We start from the raw sequence: 18,924 nt of genomic DNA on the forward strand, positions 1-18,924 counted from the left end.
CGTTTAGTATTCGAGTTATGGCCCGCCGTAGGTCTGACCGAGCAATTTTTGTTCCGCGCACTTTGTGCACCGTGCACATTGATGTTTGTATGAAAAAGTACCCTACCTAGGGACGCGTAGAGCAAATTGGTACCCCCGGGCATGTTGTCGGTTGACTTTCTGGTTGCACTTTTCATCATCTAGGGTGTGTTTCTGACACGTTTTGAGGGTTTTTAGCGAAAAAAATTTTTTTGACTACTCGAGCTCTCCGGCCCGTTCGGTGCACTTTTTTGCAAAAAGCTAGGGAGCTGTCCCTAGGTTCGGGGTGTCACAAAATGATGAAAAGTGGTCAAAAAACCACTATCCAGAATCGGATAGAGAATGATTAGACGAGCTTAAAATTGTTCTACGACCCATGTCTGCGACGTTTAGTATTCGAGTTATGGCCCGCCGTAGGTCTGACCGAGCAATTTTTGTTCCGCGCACTTTGTGCACCGTGCACATTGATGTTTGTATGAAAAAGTACCCTACCTAGGGACGCGTAGAGCAAATTGGTACCCCCGGGCATGTTGTCGGTTGACTTTCTGGTTGCACTTTTCATCATCTAGGGTGTGTTTCTGACACGTTTTGAGGGTTTTTAGCGAAAAAAATTTTTTTGACTACTCGAGCTCTCCGGCCCGTTCGGTGCACTTTTTTGCAAAAAGCTAGGGAGCTGTCCCTAGGTTCGGGGTGTCACAAAATGATGAAAAGTGGTCAAAAAACCACTATCCAGAATCGGATAGAGAATGATTAGACGAGCTTAAAATTGTTCTACGACCCATGTCTGCGACGTTTAGTATTCGAGTTATGGCCCGCCGTAGGTCTGACCGAGCAATTTTTGTTCCGCGCACTTTGTGCACCGTGCACATTGATGTTTGTATGAAAAAGTACCCTACCTAGGGACGCGTAGAGCAAATTGGTACCCCCGGGCATGTTGTCGGTTGACTTTCTGGTTGCACTTTTCATCATCTAGGGTGTGTTTCTGACACGTTTTGAGGGTTTTTAGCGAAAAAAATTTTTTTGACTACTCGAGCTCTCCGGCCCGTTCGGTGCACTTTTTTGCAAAAAGCTAGGGAGCTGTCCCTAGGTTCGGGGTGTCACAAAATGATGAAAAGTGGTCAAAAAACCACTATCCAGAATCGGATAGAGAATGATTAGACGAGCTTAAAATTGTTCTACGACCCATGTCTGCGACGTTTAGTATTCGAGTTATGGCCCGCCGTAGGTCTGACCGAGCAATTTTTGTTCCGCGCACTTTGTGCACCGTGCACATTGATGTTTGTATGAAAAAGTACCCTACCTAGGGACGCGTAGAGCAAATTGGTACCCCCGGGCATGTTGTCGGTTGACTTTCTGGTTGCACTTTTCATCATCTAGGGTGTGTTTCTGACACGTTTTGAGGGTTTTTAGCGAAAAAAATTTTTTTGACTACTCGAGCTCTCCGGCCCGTTCGGTGCACTTTTTTGCAAAAAGCTAGGGAGCTGTCCCTAGGTTCGGGGTGTCACAAAATGATGAAAAGTGGTCAAAAAACCACTATCCAGAATCGGATAGAGAATGATTAGACGAGCTTAAAATTGTTCTACGACCCATGTCTGCGACGTTTAGTATTCGAGTTATGGCCCGCCGTAGGTCTGACCGAGCAATTTTTGTTCCGCGCACTTTGTGCACCGTGCACATTGATGTTTGTATGAAAAAGTACCCTACCTAGGGACGCGTAGAGCAAATTGGTACCCCGGGCATGTTGTCGGTTGACTTTCTGGTTGCACTTTTCATCATCTAGGGTGTGTTTCTGACACGTTTTGAGGGTTTTTAGCGAAAAAAATTTTTTTGACTACTCGAGCTCTCCGGCCCGTTCGGTGCACTTTTTTGCAAAAAGCTAGGGAGCTGTCCCTAGGTTCGGGGTGTCACAAAATGATGAAAAGTGGTCAAAAAACCACTATCCAGAATCGGATAGAGAATGATTAGACGAGCTTAAAATTGTTCTACGACCCATGTCTGCGACGTTTAGTATTCGAGTTATGGCCCGCCGTAGGTCTGACCGAGCAATTTTTGTTCCGCGCACTTTGTGCACCGTGCACATTGATGTTTGTATGAAAAAGTACCCTACCTAGGGACGCGTAGAGCAAATTGGTACCCCCGGGCATGTTGTCGGTTGACTTTCTGGTTGCACTTTTCATCATCTAGGGTGTGTTTCTGACACGTTTTGAGGGTTTTTAGCGAAAAAAATTTTTTTGACTACTCGAGCTCTCCGGCCCGTTCGGTGCACTTTTTTGCAAAAAGCTAGGGAGCTGTCCCTAGGTTCGGGGTGTCACAAAATGATGAAAAGTGGTCAAAAAACCACTATCCAGAATCGGATAGAGAATGATTAGACGAGCTTAAAATTGTTCTACGACCCATGTCTGCGACGTTTAGTATTCGAGTTATGGCCCGCCGTAGGTCTGACCGAGCAATTTTTGTTCCGCGCACTTTGTGCACCGTGCACATTGATGTTTGTATGAAAAAGTACCCTACCTAGGGACGCGTAGAGCAAATTGGTACCCCCGGGCATGTTGTCGGTTGACTTTCTGGTTGCACTTTTCATCATCTAGGGTGTGTTTCTGACACGTTTTGAGGGTTTTTAGCGAAAAAAATTTTTTTGACTACTCGAGCTCTCCGGCCCGTTCGGTGCACTTTTTTGCAAAAAGCTAGGGAGCTGTCCCTAGGTTCGGGGTGTCACAAAATGATGAAAAGTGGTCAAAAAACCACTATCCAGAATCGGATAGAGAATGATTAGACGAGCTTAAAATTGTTCTACGACCCATGTCTGCGACGTTTAGTATTCGAGTTATGGCCCGCCGTAGGTCTGACCGAGCAATTTTTGTTCCGCGCACTTTGTGCACCGTGCACATTGATGTTTGTATGAAAAAGTACCCTACCTAGGGACGCGTAGAGCAAATTGGTACCCCCGGGCATGTTGTCGGTTGACTTTCTGGTTGCACTTTTCATCATCTAGGGTGTGTTTCTGACACGTTTTGAGGGTTTTTAGCGAAAAAAATTTTTTTGACTACTCGAGCTCTCCGGCCCGTTCGGTGCACTTTTTTGCAAAAAGCTAGGGAGCTGTCCCTAGGTTCGGGGTGTCACAAAATGATGAAAAGTGGTCAAAAAACCACTATCCAGAATCGGATAGAGAATGATTAGACGAGCTTAAAATTGTTCTACGACCCATGTCTGCGACGTTTAGTATTCGAGTTATGGCCCGCCGTAGGTCTGACCGAGCAATTTTTGTTCCGCGCACTTTGTGCACCGTGCACATTGATGTTTGTATGAAAAAGTACCCTACCTAGGGACGCGTAGAGCAAATTGGTACCCCCGGGCATGTTGTCGGTTGACTTTCTGGTTGCACTTTTCATCATCTAGGGTGTGTTTCTGACACGTTTTGAGGGTTTTTAGCGAAAAAAATTTTTTTGACTACTCGAGCTCTCCGGCCCGTTCGGTGCACTTTTTTGCAAAAAGCTAGGGAGCTGTCCCTAGGTTCGGGGTGTCACAAAATGATGAAAAGTGGTCAAAAAACCACTATCCAGAATCGGATAGAGAATGATTAGACGAGCTTAAAATTGTTCTACGACCCATGTCTGCGACGTTTAGTATTCGAGTTATGGCCCGCCGTAGGTCTGACCGAGCAATTTTTGTTCCGCGCACTTTGTGCACCGTGCACATTGATGTTTGTATGAAAAAGTACCCTACCTAGGGACGCGTAGAGCAAATTGGTACCCCCGGGCATGTTGTCGGTTGACTTTCTGGTTGCACTTTTCATCATCTAGGGTGTGTTTCTGACACGTTTTGAGGGTTTTTAGCGAAAAAAATTTTTTTGACTACTCGAGCTCTCCGGCCCGTTCGGTGCACTTTTTTGCAAAAAGCTAGGGAGCTGTCCCTAGGTTCGGGGTGTCACAAAATGATGAAAAGTGGTCAAAAAACCACTATCCAGAATCGGATAGAGAATGATTAGACGAGCTTAAAATTGTTCTACGACCCATGTCTGCGACGTTTAGTATTCGAGTTATGGCCCGCCGTAGGTCTGACCGAGCAATTTTTGTTCCGCGCACTTTGTGCACCGTGCACATTGATGTTTGTATGAAAAAGTACCCTACCTAGGGACGCGTAGAGCAAATTGGTACCCCCGGGCATGTTGTCGGTTGACTTTCTGGTTGCACTTTTCATCATCTAGGGTGTGTTTCTGACACGTTTTGAGGGTTTTTAGCGAAAAAAATTTTTTTGACTACTCGAGCTCTCCGGCCCGTTCGGTGCACTTTTTTGCAAAAAGCTAGGGAGCTGTCCCTAGGTTCGGGGTGTCACAAAATGATGAAAAGTGGTCAAAAAACCACTATCCAGAATCGGATAGAGAATGATTAGACGAGCTTAAAATTGTTCTACGACCCATGTCTGCGACGTTTAGTATTCGAGTTATGGCCCGCCGTAGGTCTGACCGAGCAATTTTTGTTCCGCGCACTTTGTGCACCGTGCACATTGATGTTTGTATGAAAAAGTACCCTACCTAGGGACGCGTAGAGCAAATTGGTACCCCCGGGCATGTTGTCGGTTGACTTTCTGGTTGCACTTTTCATCATCTAGGGTGTGTTTCTGACACGTTTTGAGGGTTTTTAGCGAAAAAAATTTTTTTGACTACTCGAGCTCTCCGGCCCGTTCGGTGCACTTTTTTGCAAAAAGCTAGGGAGCTGTCCCTAGGTTCGGGGTGTCACAAAATGATGAAAAGTGGTCAAAAAACCACTATCCAGAATCGGATAGAGAATGATTAGACGAGCTTAAAATTGTTCTACGACCCATGTCTGCGACGTTTAGTATTCGAGTTATGGCCCGCCGTAGGTCTGACCGAGCAATTTTTGTTCCGCGCACTTTGTGCACCGTGCACATTGATGTTTGTATGAAAAAGTACCCTACCTAGGGACGCGTAGAGCAAATTGGTACCCCCGGGCATGTTGTCGGTTGACTTTCTGGTTGCACTTTTCATCATCTAGGGTGTGTTTCTGACACGTTTTGAGGGTTTTTAGCGAAAAAAATTTTTTTGACTACTCGAGCTCTCCGGCCCGTTCGGTGCACTTTTTTGCAAAAAGCTAGGGAGCTGTCCCTAGGTTCGGGGTGTCACAAAATGATGAAAAGTGGTCAAAAAACCACTATCCAGAATCGGATAGAGAATGATTAGACGAGCTTAAAATTGTTCTACGACCCATGTCTGCGACGTTTAGTATTCGAGTTATGGCCCGCCGTAGGTCTGACCGAGCAATTTTTGTTCCGCGCACTTTGTGCACCGTGCACATTGATGTTTGTATGAAAAAGTACCCTACCTAGGGACGCGTAGAGCAAATTGGTACCCCCGGGCATGTTGTCGGTTGACTTTCTGGTTGCACTTTTCATCATCTAGGGTGTGTTTCTGACACGTTTTGAGGGTTTTTAGCGAAAAAAATTTTTTTGACTACTCGAGCTCTCCGGCCCGTTCGGTGCACTTTTTTGCAAAAAGCTAGGGAGCTGTCCCTAGGTTCGGGGTGTCACAAAATGATGAAAAGTGGTCAAAAAACCACTATCCAGAATCGGATAGAGAATGATTAGACGAGCTTAAAATTGTTCTACGACCCATGTCTGCGACGTTTAGTATTCGAGTTATGGCCCGCCGTAGGTCTGACCGAGCAATTTTTGTTCCGCGCACTTTGTGCACCGTGCACATTGATGTTTGTATGAAAAAGTACCCTACCTAGGGACGCGTAGAGCAAATTGGTACCCCCGGGCATGTTGTCGGTTGACTTTCTGGTTGCACTTTTCATCATCTAGGGTGTGTTTCTGACACGTTTTGAGGGTTTTTAGCGAAAAAAATTTTTTTGACTACTCGAGCTCTCCGGCCCGTTCGGTGCACTTTTTTGCAAAAAGCTAGGGAGCTGTCCCTAGGTTCGGGGTGTCACAAAATGATGAAAAGTGGTCAAAAAACCACTATCCAGAATCGGATAGAGAATGATTAGACGAGCTTAAAATTGTTCTACGACCCATGTCTGCGACGTTTAGTATTCGAGTTATGGCCCGCCGTAGGTCTGACCGAGCAATTTTTGTTCCGCGCACTTTGTGCACCGTGCACATTGATGTTTGTATGAAAAAGTACCCTACCTAGGGACGCGTAGAGCAAATTGGTACCCCCGGGCATGTTGTCGGTTGACTTTCTGGTTGCACTTTTCATCATCTAGGGTGTGTTTCTGACACGTTTTGAGGGTTTTTAGCGAAAAAATTTTTTTGACTACTCGAGCTCTCCGGCCCGTTCGGTGCACTTTTTTGCAAAAAGCTAGGGAGCTGTCCCTAGGTTCGGGGTGTCACAAAATGATGAAAAGTGGTCAAAAAACCACTATCCAGAATCGGATAGAGAACGATTAGACGAGCTTAAAATTGTTCTACGACCCATGTCTGCGACGTTTAGTATTCGAGTTATGGCCCGCCGTAGGTCTGACCGAGCAATTTTTGTTCCGCGCACTTTGTGCACCGTGCACATTGATGTTTGTATGAAAAAGTACCCTACCTAGGGACGCGTAGAGCAAATTGGTACCCCCGGGCATGTTGTCGGTTGACTTTCTGGTTGCACTTTTCATCATCTAGGGTGTGTTTCTGACACGTTTTGAGGGTTTTTAGCGAAAAAAATTTTTTTGACTACTCGAGCTCTCCGGCCCGTTCGGTGCACTTTTTTGCAAAAAGCTAGGGAGCTGTCCCTAGGTTCGGGGTGTCACAAAATGATGAAAAGTGGTCAAAAAACCACTATCCAGAATCGGATAGAGAATGATTAGACGAGCTTAAAATTGTTCTACGACCCATGTCTGCGACGTTTAGTATTCGAGTTATGGCCCGCCGTAGGTCTGACCGAGCAATTTTGTACTGAAATGTATGGCGGATATATTATTACTCAAACAACATTGCCTTGTATCGTGTCCTACTTGGTCGGCACGGTAAGTATCGACTATAACAAGATTAAATGGATTGAGTGATAACATTTTAAGCCCATTTCCTAAGCCGTGCACCAAAATTGTGTACCGATCAGGGAAAGTACACTACGTACGCGTTCATGGATGTCCATGTTGGTACAAGTTGCCGGTCAGGATAGCCGTGCACCAAAATTGTGTACCGATCAGGGAAAGTACAACACGGAGGGCGCAGCCCGAGCGTACGCGTTCATGGATGTCCATGTTGGTACACATGCACCAAAATTGTGTACCGATCAGGGAAAGTACAACACGGAGGGCGCAGCCCGAGCGTACGCGTTCATGGATGTCCATGTTGGTACACATGCACCAAAATTGTGTACCGATCAGGGAAAGTACAACACGGAGGGCGCAGCCCGAGCGTACGCGTTCATGGATGTCCATGTTGGTACACATGCACCAAAATTGTGTACCGATCAGGGAAAGTACACTACGTACGCGTTCATGGATGTCCATGTTGGTACAAGTTGCCGGTCAGGATAGCCGTGCACCAAAATTGTGTACCGATCAGGGAAAGTACAACACGGAGGGCGCAGCCCGAGCGTACGCGTTCATGGATGTCCATGTTGGTACACATGCACCAAAATTGTGTACCGATCAGGGAAAGTACAACACGGAGGGCGCAGCCCGAGCGTACGCGTTCATGGATGTCCATGTTGGTACACATGCACCAAAATTGTGTACCGATCAGGGAAAGTACAACACGGAGGGCGCAGCCCGAGCGTACGCGTTCATGGATGTCCATGTTGGTACACATGCACCAAAATTGTGTACCGATCAGGGAAAGTACAACACGGAGGGCGCAGCCCGAGCGTACGCGTTCATGGATGTCAATGTTGGTACACATGCACCAAAATTGTGTACCGATCAGGGAAAGTACACTACGTACGCGTTCATGGATGTCCATGTTGGTACAAGTTGCCGGTCAGGATAGCCGTGCACCAAAATTGTGTACCGATCAGGGAAAGTACAACACGGAGGGCGCAGCCCGAGCGTACGCGTTCATGGATGTCCATGTTGGTACACATGCACCAAAATTGTGTACCGATCAGGGAAAGTACAACACGGAGGGCGCAGCCCGAGCGTACGCGTTCATGGATGTCCATGTTGGTACACATGCACCAAAATTGTGTACCGATCAGGGAAAGTACAACACGGAGGGCGCAGCCCGAGCGTACGCGTTCATGGATGTCCATGTTGGTACAATCTACATGTACGTACCTAGTTTTTGTGTCAAAAGTTGCAATAAAGTGCTTGTATGCTTAAAATGCTTATCTCAACCGGTCACCTTTTGGCCTGCCCTTTTATAGACAGAAACCTGGAAAGATACGCCCGAGGGCGGTAGCCCGAGGGCGAAACTCGCGATTTTTGTGTTTTTCCATTCGCCCGGGACGACGAAATGAGCTCTGTGCACATCGTGCCGAAAACTGTCTTCTCCACCTTTGTTTTTGTCCGTCTGATCATAAAATCACCCTTATTTGTGTACCATTTGGAGTGCGCAGCCCAAACGTACGCGTTAATGTTAATGTTTGTATACACTACATGTTTGTTCCTAGGATTTGGTAATTGAGTCAAACACACAATTCCCCGACCGTCGCGGACACCATTCTTGGACAGAAGTCCTAGTACGTAGAGTACTTTCCCTAGGTATGTGCCCGTTCGTGACTATCGTTGCGTGCATACGGACACGCTTGGGTATGTTTACCATACAAGGTTTACTAGGGAAACCTGCTTGCTCGACCATTGCCCTCCCGTCGCGGACACCATTCTTGGACAGAAGTCCTAGTACGTAGAGTACTTTCCCTAGGTATGTGCCCGTTCGTGACTATCGTTGCGTGCATACGGACACGCTTGGGTATGTTTACCATACAAGGTTTACTAGGGAAACCAGGAAGGAATTCTAGGCACACGTTTTGTTCCATCCACAGTAACTTTCGTTCTCTTAAGGTAGCTATTTAACTTGTTTGCCATGATAAGCAACCTGCTTCCCCGACCGTCGCGGACACCATTCTTGGACAGAAGTCCTAGTACGTAGAGTACTTTCCCTAGGTATGTGCCCGTTCGTGACTATCGTTGCGTGCATACGGACACGCTTGGGTATGTTTACCATACAAGGTTTACTAGGGAAACCTGCTTGCTCGACCATTGCCCTCCCGTCGCGGACACCATTCTTGGACAGAAGTCCTAGTACGTAGAGTACTTTCCCTAGGTATGTGCCCGTTCGTGACTATCGTTGCGTGCATACGGACACGCTTGGGTATGTTTACCATACAAGGTTTACTAGGGAAACCTGCTTGCTCGACCATTGCCCTCCCGTCGCGGACACCATTCTTGGACAGAAGTCCTAGTACGTAGAGTACTTTCCCTAGGTATGTGCCCGTTCGTGACTATCGTTGCGTGCATACGGACACGCTTGGGTATGTTTACCATACAAGGTTTACTAGGGAAACCTGCTTGCTCGACCATTGCCCTCCCGTCGCGGACACCATTCTTGGACAGAAGTCCTAGTACGTAGAGTACTTTCCCTAGGTATGTGCCCGTTCGTGACTATCGTTGCGTGCATACGGACACGCTTGGGTATGTTTACCATACAAGGTTTACTAGGGAAACCTGCTTGCTCGACCATTGCCCTCCCGTCGCGGACACCATTCTTGGACAGAAGTCCTAGTACGTAGAGTACTTTCCCTAGGTATGTGCCCGTTCGTGACTATCGTTGCGTGCATACGGACACGCTTGGGTATGTTTACCATACAAGGTTTACTAGGGAAACCTGCTTGCTCGACCATTGCCCTCCCGTCGCGGACACCATTCTTGGACAGAAGTCCTAGTACGTAGAGTACTTTCCCTAGGTATGTGCCCGTTCGTGACTATCGTTGCGTGCATACGGACACGCTTGGGTATGTTTACCATACAAGGTTTACTAGGGAAACCTGCTTGCTCGACCATTGCCCTCCCGTCGCGGACACCATTCTTGGACAGAAGTCCTAGTACGTAGAGTACTTTCCCTAGGTATGTGCCCGTTCGTGACTATCGTTGCGTGCATACGGACACGCTTGGGTATGTTTACCATACAAGGTTTACTAGGGAAACCTGCTTGCTCGACCATTGCCCTCCCGTCGCGGACACCATTCTTGGACAGAAGTCCTAGTACGTAGAGTACTTTCCCTAGGTATGTGCCCGTTCGTGACTATCGTTGCGTGCATACGGACACGCTTGGGTATGTTTACCATACAAGGTTTACTAGGGAAACCAGGAAGGAATTCTAGGCACACGTTTTGTTCCATCCACAGTAACTTTCGTTCTCTTAAGGTAGCTATTTAACTTGTTTGCCATGATAAGCAACCTGCTTCCCCGACCGTCGCGGACACCATTCTTGGACAGAAGTCCTAGTACGTAGAGTACTTTCCCTAGGTATGTGCCCGTTCGTGACTATCGTTGCGTGCATACGGACACGCTTGGGTATGTTTACCATACAAGGTTTACTAGGGAAACCTGCTTGCTCGACCATTGCCCTCCCGTCGCGGACACCATTCTTGGACAGAAGTCCTAGTACGTAGAGTACTTTCCCTAGGTATGTGCCCGTTCGTGACTATCGTTGCGTGCATACGGACACGCTTGGGTATGTTTACCATACAAGGTTTACTAGGGAAACCTGCTTGCTCGACCATTGCCCTCCCGTCGCGGACACCATTCTTGGACAGAAGTCCTAGTACGTAGAGTACTTTCCCTAGGTATGTGCCCGTTCGTGACTATCGTTGCGTGCATACGGACACGCTTGGGTATGTTTACCATACAAGGTTTACTAGGGAAACCTGCTTGCTCGACCATTGCCCTCCCGTCGCGGACACCATTCTTGGACAGAAGTCCTAGTACGTAGAGTACTTTCCCTAGGTATGTGCCCGTTCGTGACTATCGTTGCGTGCATACGGACACGCTTGGGTATGTTTACCATACAAGGTTTACTAGGGAAACCTGCTTGCTCGACCATTGCCCTCCCGTCGCGGACACCATTCTTGGACAGAAGTCCTAGTACGTAGAGTACTTTCCCTAGGTATGTGCCCGTTCGTGACTATCGTTGCGTGCATACGGACACGCTTGGGTATGTTTACCATACAAGGTTTACTAGGGAAACCTGCTTGCTCGACCATTGCCCTCCCGTCGCGGACACCATTCTTGGACAGAAGTCCTAGTACGTAGAGTACTTTCCCTAGGTATGTGCCCGTTCGTGACTATCGTTGCGTGCATACGGACACGCTTGGGTATGTTTACCATACAAGGTTTACTAGGGAAACCTGCTTGCTCGACCATTGCCCTCCCGTCGCGGACACCATTCTTGGACAGAAGTCCTAGTACGTAGAGTACTTTCCCTAGGTATGTGCCCGTTCGTGACTATCGTTGCGTGCATACGGACACGCTTGGGTATGTTTACCATACAAGGTTTACTAGGGAAACCTGCTTGCTCGACCATTGCCCTCCCGTCGCGGACACCATTCTTGGACAGAAGTCCTAGTACGTAGAGTACTTTCCCTAGGTATGTGCCCGTTCGTGACTATCGTTGCGTGCATACGGACACGCTTGGGTATGTTTACCATACAAGGTTTACTAGGGAAACCTGCTTGCTCGACCATTGCCCTCCCGTCGCGGACACCATTCTTGGACAGAAGTCCTAGTACGTAGAGTACTTTCCCTAGGTATGTGCCCGTTCGTGACTATCGTTGCGTGCATACGGACACGCTTGGGTATGTTTACCATACAAGGTTTACTAGGGAAACCTGCTTGCTCGACCATTGCCCTCCCGTCGCGGACACCATTCTTGGACAGAAGTCCTAGTACGTAGAGTACTTTCCCTAGGTATGTGCCCGTTCGTGACTATCGTTGCGTGCATACGGACACGCTTGGGTATGTTTACCATACAAGGTTTACTAGGGAAACCTGCTTGCTCGACCATTGCCCTCCCGTCGCGGACACCATTCTTGGACAGAAGTCCTAGTACGTAGAGTACTTTCCCTAGGTATGTGCCCGTTCGTGACTATCGTTGCGTGCATACGGACACGCTTGGGTATGTTTACCATACAAGGTTTACTAGGGAAACCTGCTTGCTCGACCATTGCCCTCCCGTCGCGGACACCATTCTTGGACAGAAGTCCTAGTACGTAGAGTACTTTCCCTAGGTATGTGCCCGTTCGTGACTATCGTTGCGTGCATACGGACACGCTTGGGTATGTTTACCATACAAGGTTTACTAGGGAAACCTGCTTGCTCGACCATTGCCCTCCCGTCGCGGACACCATTCTTGGACAGAAGTCCTAGTACGTAGAGTACTTTCCCTAGGTATGTGCCCGTTCGTGACTATCGTTGCGTGCATACGGACACGCTTGGGTATGTTTACCATACAAGGTTTACTAGGGAAACCTGCTTGCTCGACCATTGCCCTCCCGTCGCGGACACCATTCTTGGACAGAAGTCCTAGTACGTAGAGTACTTTCCCTAGGTATGTGCCCGTTCGTGACTATCGTTGCGTGCATACGGACACGCTTGGGTATGTTTACCATACAAGGTTTACTAGGGAAACCTGCTTGCTCGACCATTGCCCTCCCGTCGCGGACACCATTCTTGGACAGAAGTCCTAGTACGTAGAGTACTTTCCCTAGGTATGTGCCCGTTCGTGACTATCGTTGCGTGCATACGGACACGCTTGGGTATGTTTACCATACAAGGTTTACTAGGGAAACCTGCTTGCTCGACCATTGCCCTCCCGTCGCGGACACCATTCTTGGACAGAAGTCCTAGTACGTAGCGTTCTTTATTGTACTTGATCAGTTTGTATTGCCTTCGCTTTGTTCCATCGACACTTGCTACTGCTCACTAAGGGGTTTTTGTTTGTGATGTGTACGATAAGCCACCGTCTATCCTATCCGGCACTTTATCAACACTTTTCACCCAAGTCATAGGAACGTAGTGTACTTTCCCTGATCGGTACACAATTTTGGTGCACGGCTATCCTGACCGGCAACTTGTACCAACATGGACATCCATGAACGCGTACGCTCGGGCTGCGCCCTCCGTGTTGTACTTTCCCTGATCGGTACACAATTTTGGTGCACGGCTATCCTGACCGGCAACTTGTACCAACATGGACATCCATGAACGCGTACGCTCGGGCTGCGCCCTCCGTGTTGTACTTTCCCTGATCGGTACACAATTTTGGTGCACGGCTATCCTGACCGGCACTAAATCGTCACTTTTCGTCCATAACCTAGGAACGTCGTGTAGGTTTCATCATTTTTATGTTTGATTCGGTTTAATAAGATTGAAAAATACGCTAAGTCCCAGAAATCTGAACTCGAATACTTCCTCCATGTGGCGCCAAAAGCTACTGAGCAACGCCTAGCTTGTGACCCATTTATAGTTTAATTTCCATTAATAGTTTTGAAAAATACGCTAAGTCCCAGAAATCTGAACTCGAATACTTCCTCCATGTGGCGCCAAAAGCTACTGACCAACGCCTAGCTTGAGACCCATTTATAGTTTAATTTCCATTAATAGTTTTGAAAAATACGCTAAGTCCCAGAAATCTGAACTCGAATACTTTCTCCATGTGGCGCCAAAAGCTACTGACCAACGCCTAGCTTGAGACCCATTTATAGTTCAATTTCCATTAATAGTTTTGAAAAATACGCTAAGTCCCAGAAATCTGAACTCGAATACTTTCTCCATGTGGCGCCTAAAGCTACTGACCAACGCCTAGCTTGAGACCCATTTAGAGTTTAATTTCCATTCATAGTTTTGAAAAATACGCTAAGTCCCAGAAATCTGAACTCGAATACTTCCTCCATGTTGCGCCAAAAGCTACTGACCAACGCCTAGCTTGAGACCCATTTATAGTTTAATTTCCATTAATAGTTTTGAAAAATACGCTAAGTCCCAGAAATCTGAACTCGAATACTTTCTCCATGTGGCGCCAAAAGCTACTGACCAACGCCTAGCTTGAGACCCATTAATAGTTTAATTTAAATTAATAGTTTTTAAAAATACGCTAAGTCCCAGAAATCTGAACTCGAATACTTCCTCCATGTTGCGCCAAAAGCTACTGACCAACGCCTAGCTTGAGACCCATTAATAGTTTAATTTAAATTAATAGTTTTGAAAAATACGCTAAGTCCCAGAAATCTGAACTCGAATACTTTCTCCATGTGGCGCCAAAAGCTACTGACCAACGCCTAGCTTGAGACCCATTAATAGTTTAATTTAAATTAATAGTTTTGAAAAATACGCTAAGTCCCAGAAATCTGAACTCGAATACTTCCTCCATGTGGCGCCAAAAGCTACTGACCAACGCCTAGCTTGAGACCCATTAATAGTTTAATTTAAATTAATAGTTTTGAAAAATACGCTAAGTCCCAGAAATCTGAACTCGAATACTTTCTCCATGTGGCGCCAAAAGCTACTGACCAACGCCTAGGTACATGGTTGGTACATGGATTGTATGCATGCAGGCGTACTGCCGTGCTGGACCGGAAAATCGCACTAGCTACTAGAACGTAGAGTAATTCCCCTAGATAGGTGCTTTTGCATGCCTCTGATCGACGACCATGCAACTTGCAACGTGCGACACGCGTAGGTAGGCTTCCCCATACAAGTTCCCTAGGGTAGCACCAAATTGCATACTTTCAGGCGTAATTTTCGGAACCGTGTACCGTGCATGGTACAAGTATCAGTAGCTCGTGCAATTTGTTTTGCATCGTGTTGCGGTTGCAGGTGCGTCAAGATAGGAGTGTTTCGAGACTTTTGCCAAGCTTGAGTGCCATTTGCAGGATAATTGATGTTCTAGCCACGTTAAACATGCCACTTAATGCCGAAAAGGAAAAAGCCGTTTTCTAGGGACGTCCTGTCAAAAAGGTTGCCATCAGCGCTTTCCTCTCGAGTTCAGGATTCTTGGACTTAGCGTTTTTTCACGATCCAATCAAAAGACCAGATCGTGAAATAAACAATTAATACAAGTATGTACTAGTACATCCCTTCAACCGAAGGAAGTACACCATACATGACCCGTACGCCAATCATCCAAGCACATGACACGTCGACTAAGTCAACACATCATACAACTTGGACAACCGACGGGCAAGTAGGTCATCTCGTACACGACACATCGACCGACGAGGTCAACACGCCATGCACAAGACATCCTACTACCAAGACCGACCACCTCGACACACGACACGTTAACCAAACATGGTCAACATCATCATGCGCAAGGCAACCGGCCCAAACGGGTCAACATATACAACTTGTAACGAGAGCATGTAAGCTTACTGGTGTGGTCTGCACGTTCCTCGCATCAAGACAATCAAGTCAAGAAGGAGGAACGACGACAAGCTCATTAGTGTTACGCGTCCATCTCCAACCTATGTCAAGTCACTCGTCTGACAAGGAAGAAGCACGACACATGTCCACTAATGTAAAGGAACAGTCTCCAGACCAAGTCAAGTCGCTCGTCTGACAAGGAAGGAGCCTGCACCAAGCTTCACCAGTATCCACCAAGTCCATTGTCTGTGAAGGCGGTCGAGCACAACACAGACCAGACAAGGTGAACAAAAGCTTACTACGAGTGTACTTATATGACTCACTGGTGTGGTCCGCACGGTCCTCACATCGAGACAATCAAGTCAAGAAGGAGGCACGCCGACAAGCTCATCAGTGTTAAGCAACCTTCTCCACAGCATGTCAAGTCACTCGTCTGACAAGCTAGGAGCACGATGCATGTCCACCAATGTAAAGCCTTAGTCTCCAGACCAAGTCAAGTCACTCGTCTGACAAGGAAGGAGCCTAAGTCAAGCTTCACCAGTACCCATTACCTAGTCCATGGCTGCATTAAGCACTTCATGAACAGGACAAGGTAGAGCCATAATGAGTGTACAGTATACGTACTGGTGTGGGTCGCACGGTCCTCACATCAAGACAATCAAGTCAAGAAGGAGGCACGCCGACAAGCTCACTAGTGTTACGTGTCCCGCTCCATACCATGGTCAAGTCACTCGTCTGACACGGAAGGAGCCAACTCTTGTCCACTAGTGTAAAGGAACGGTCTCCAGACCAAGTCAAGTCACTCGTCTGACAAGGAAGGAGCACGCACCAAGCTTCACCAGTGACCAACCCACTCCCTTGACGATGAAGGTAGCCAAGCTTCAACGCTAGGGTATGGGTAGTCCGTATGACTGTACTGGTGTGGGTCGCACGGTCCTCACATCAAGACAATCAAGTCGAGAAGGAGGCACGCTGACAAGCTCACCAGTGTTACGTGTCCCGCTCCATACCATGTCAAGTCACTCGTCTGACACGGAGAAGGAGCCAACTCTTGTCCACTAGTGTAAAGGAACGGTCTCCAGACCAAGTCAAGTCACTCGTCTGACAAGGAAGGAGCACGCACCAAGCTTCACCAGAGCACGGTACCACGGTCCCCAGACCAAGATGGTTAGTATCGCCATCGAGGAAGGGGCACGCGATCCCTTGCTACACTCAACCAAGTACACTCTTGCTCTCACAAAAGTATCCCCTGTGTCGACGTGGTCCCCAGACCAAGACGCGCTTGCGCACATCGAGGAAGGGGCACACGGACAAACCACCAAGCATGGGTCGCCTGAGAGGATCGATGCGAACGCATCTCTACAACTCGCAGCTCCCAGCCTGAAGTCCCGTCGTTTGCGGGCGGTTGATAGGTGTCGAAACTAGGTATATCCACGTTGGGCAGAGCTCAAGCCAACGGCGTTCCCAGTTACGGTACTAACACGTGCAGCGAACTCCACTCATTGCGGCCTAGGTATAGCGGGATGAGACGCCGGGCTGCGAAGGCAGACTCCAACGGATCTCAGAGGGTTGTTAGGCCCGCTAGCTTCCGAACACCTAATGGGTTTGAGAAGCGCTATCAGCTCGGATTGGCTACGACCTTAGAGGCGTTCAGGCATAATCCAGCGGACGTAGCGTCATACCAAAGTCCGGTCGGACTAGTATTGAGCCAGTGGTCCGTACCTGTGGTTCCTCTCGTACTGCACAGGAATTCCGTTAAGATAGCGACTATAAGCACACACCAGTAGGGTAAAACTAACCTGTCTCACGACGGTCTAAACCCAGCTCACGTTCCCTTGAAAGGGTGAACAATCCTACGCTTGGTGAATTTTGCTTCACAATGATAGGAAGAGCCGACATCGAAGGATCAAAAAGCCACGTCGCTATGAACGCTTGGCGGCCACAAGCCAGTTATCCCTGTAATGCGGCGGTGAAAGCAGCCATCCTCGAGCATACGGGGGTTTTCACAGCGTTGTACCAGGACTGCCTCGCTAACGGCACGTTTCCTGCAGCGTGGAAGAGGCAGCGCCTTGTACTCATCCCGAAGCCAGGAAAACCCCCAGGATTGAGCAGCTCGTACCGGCCCCTGTGCATGTTGGATGCACTGGGCAAGGTGCTTGAGCGCTTGATCCTCAACAGGCTGCACGAGCATCTGGAGGATCCGGAAGCGACACGACTGTCGGACCGGCAGTACGGTTTCCGCAGAGGGCGCTCGACCATCGGTGCCATACAGAGAGTTGTTGAGGCCGGCCAGCGTGCGATGTCGTTCGGTCGCACGAACCGACGCGACAAACGCTTCCTACTAGTTGCGGCGCTAGACGTTAGGAATGCGTTCAATACGGCCAGCTGGCAGGCCATCGCCGCTGCGCTGCAGTCGAAAGGAGTTCCGGCCGGCCTCCAACGCATCATACACAGCTACTTTCAGGGCCGAGAGCTGGTGTATGAAACCTCTGATGGCCCGGTAGTGCGGTCCGTCACGGCAGGGGTTCCACAGGGGTCTATTCTAGGCCCCACTCTGTGGAACACGATGTATGACGGTGTGTTAGACATCGCCCTGCCACCCGATGCGGAGATCCTGGGGTATGCCGACGACTTGGTGCTGCTGGTCCCAGGCACAACCCCAGACAGTGTGAAAGCTGCTGCAGAAGAGGCGATCACCTCAGTGATGGAGTGGATGGCTCAACACCATCTCGAGCTGGCGCCGGCGAAAACTGAAATGGTGGTCATTTCCAGCTCCAAAGCCCCGACGCGGATTACCGTCCGAGTAGGCGACGTGGACGTCACCTCGTCCCGCTCGATCCGCTATCTCGGCGTGACCCTCCAGGACAAGTTGTCGTGGCTGCCGCACGTCAAGGAGGTCACCGAGAGGGCTGGGAAGATCGCCGACGCCACATCCAGATTGCTGCGAAATCATAGCGGACCAAGGGCATCGAAAGCGAAGCTGCTAGCTTCGGTGTCCGAGTCCGTTATGCGGTATGCTGCACCAGTATGGAGCATGGAGCTGAAAAAACGTGAGCCTGGTCGCCTGCTGGAGCGTGTACAGCGGAAGATGGCACTGAGGGTGGCACGAGCATTCCGTACCGTAAGGTATGAGACTGCCACCCTCCTGGCTGGCTTGACCCCCATCTGCCTGCTGGTGGATGAAGACGCCCGGGTCTACCAGCGATTAAGTGCCGTCAACCGAACTGACACGAGGGCGAACATCCGGAAGCAGGAGCGACAGGCCACGATTGAGGAATGGCAGCAAAAGTGGGATGCGGAAGCTGACACCAGCCGGTACACGCGTTGGGCGCACCGTGTACTTCCAGACATCGGCAGCTGGCAGTCGAGGAAACATGGAGATGTGTCGTTCCATTTGTGCCAGGTACTCTCGGGACATGGCTTCTTCCGGGACTACCTGTGTCGCAATGGCTTCACATCGTCCCCTGACTGCCAGCTGTGCAGCGGAGTTCCTGAGACCGCGGAGCACGTGATGTTCGAGTGCCCAAGGTTTGCTGAAGTCCGGCAGCAGCTACTCGGCGAGGGAAGTACGGACCCGGTCTGTCCGGAAAACCTCCAG

At 48.8% G+C, this 18,924-nt stretch overlaps 1 pseudogene; it reads right to left on the reverse strand.

Annotated features, from left to right (window-relative positions):
* Positions 1–16,635: 16,635 nt before the first annotated feature.
* LOC121601372 overlaps positions 16,636–18,924 on the reverse strand; it is a 6,575-nt pseudogene continuing 4,286 nt past the window's right edge.

This window comes from Anopheles merus, unplaced genomic scaffold, assembly GCF_017562075.2.
Source record: "Anopheles merus strain MAF unplaced genomic scaffold, AmerM5.1 LNR4000080, whole genome shotgun sequence".
Classification (NCBI taxonomy): domain Eukaryota; kingdom Metazoa; phylum Arthropoda; class Insecta; order Diptera; family Culicidae; genus Anopheles; species Anopheles merus.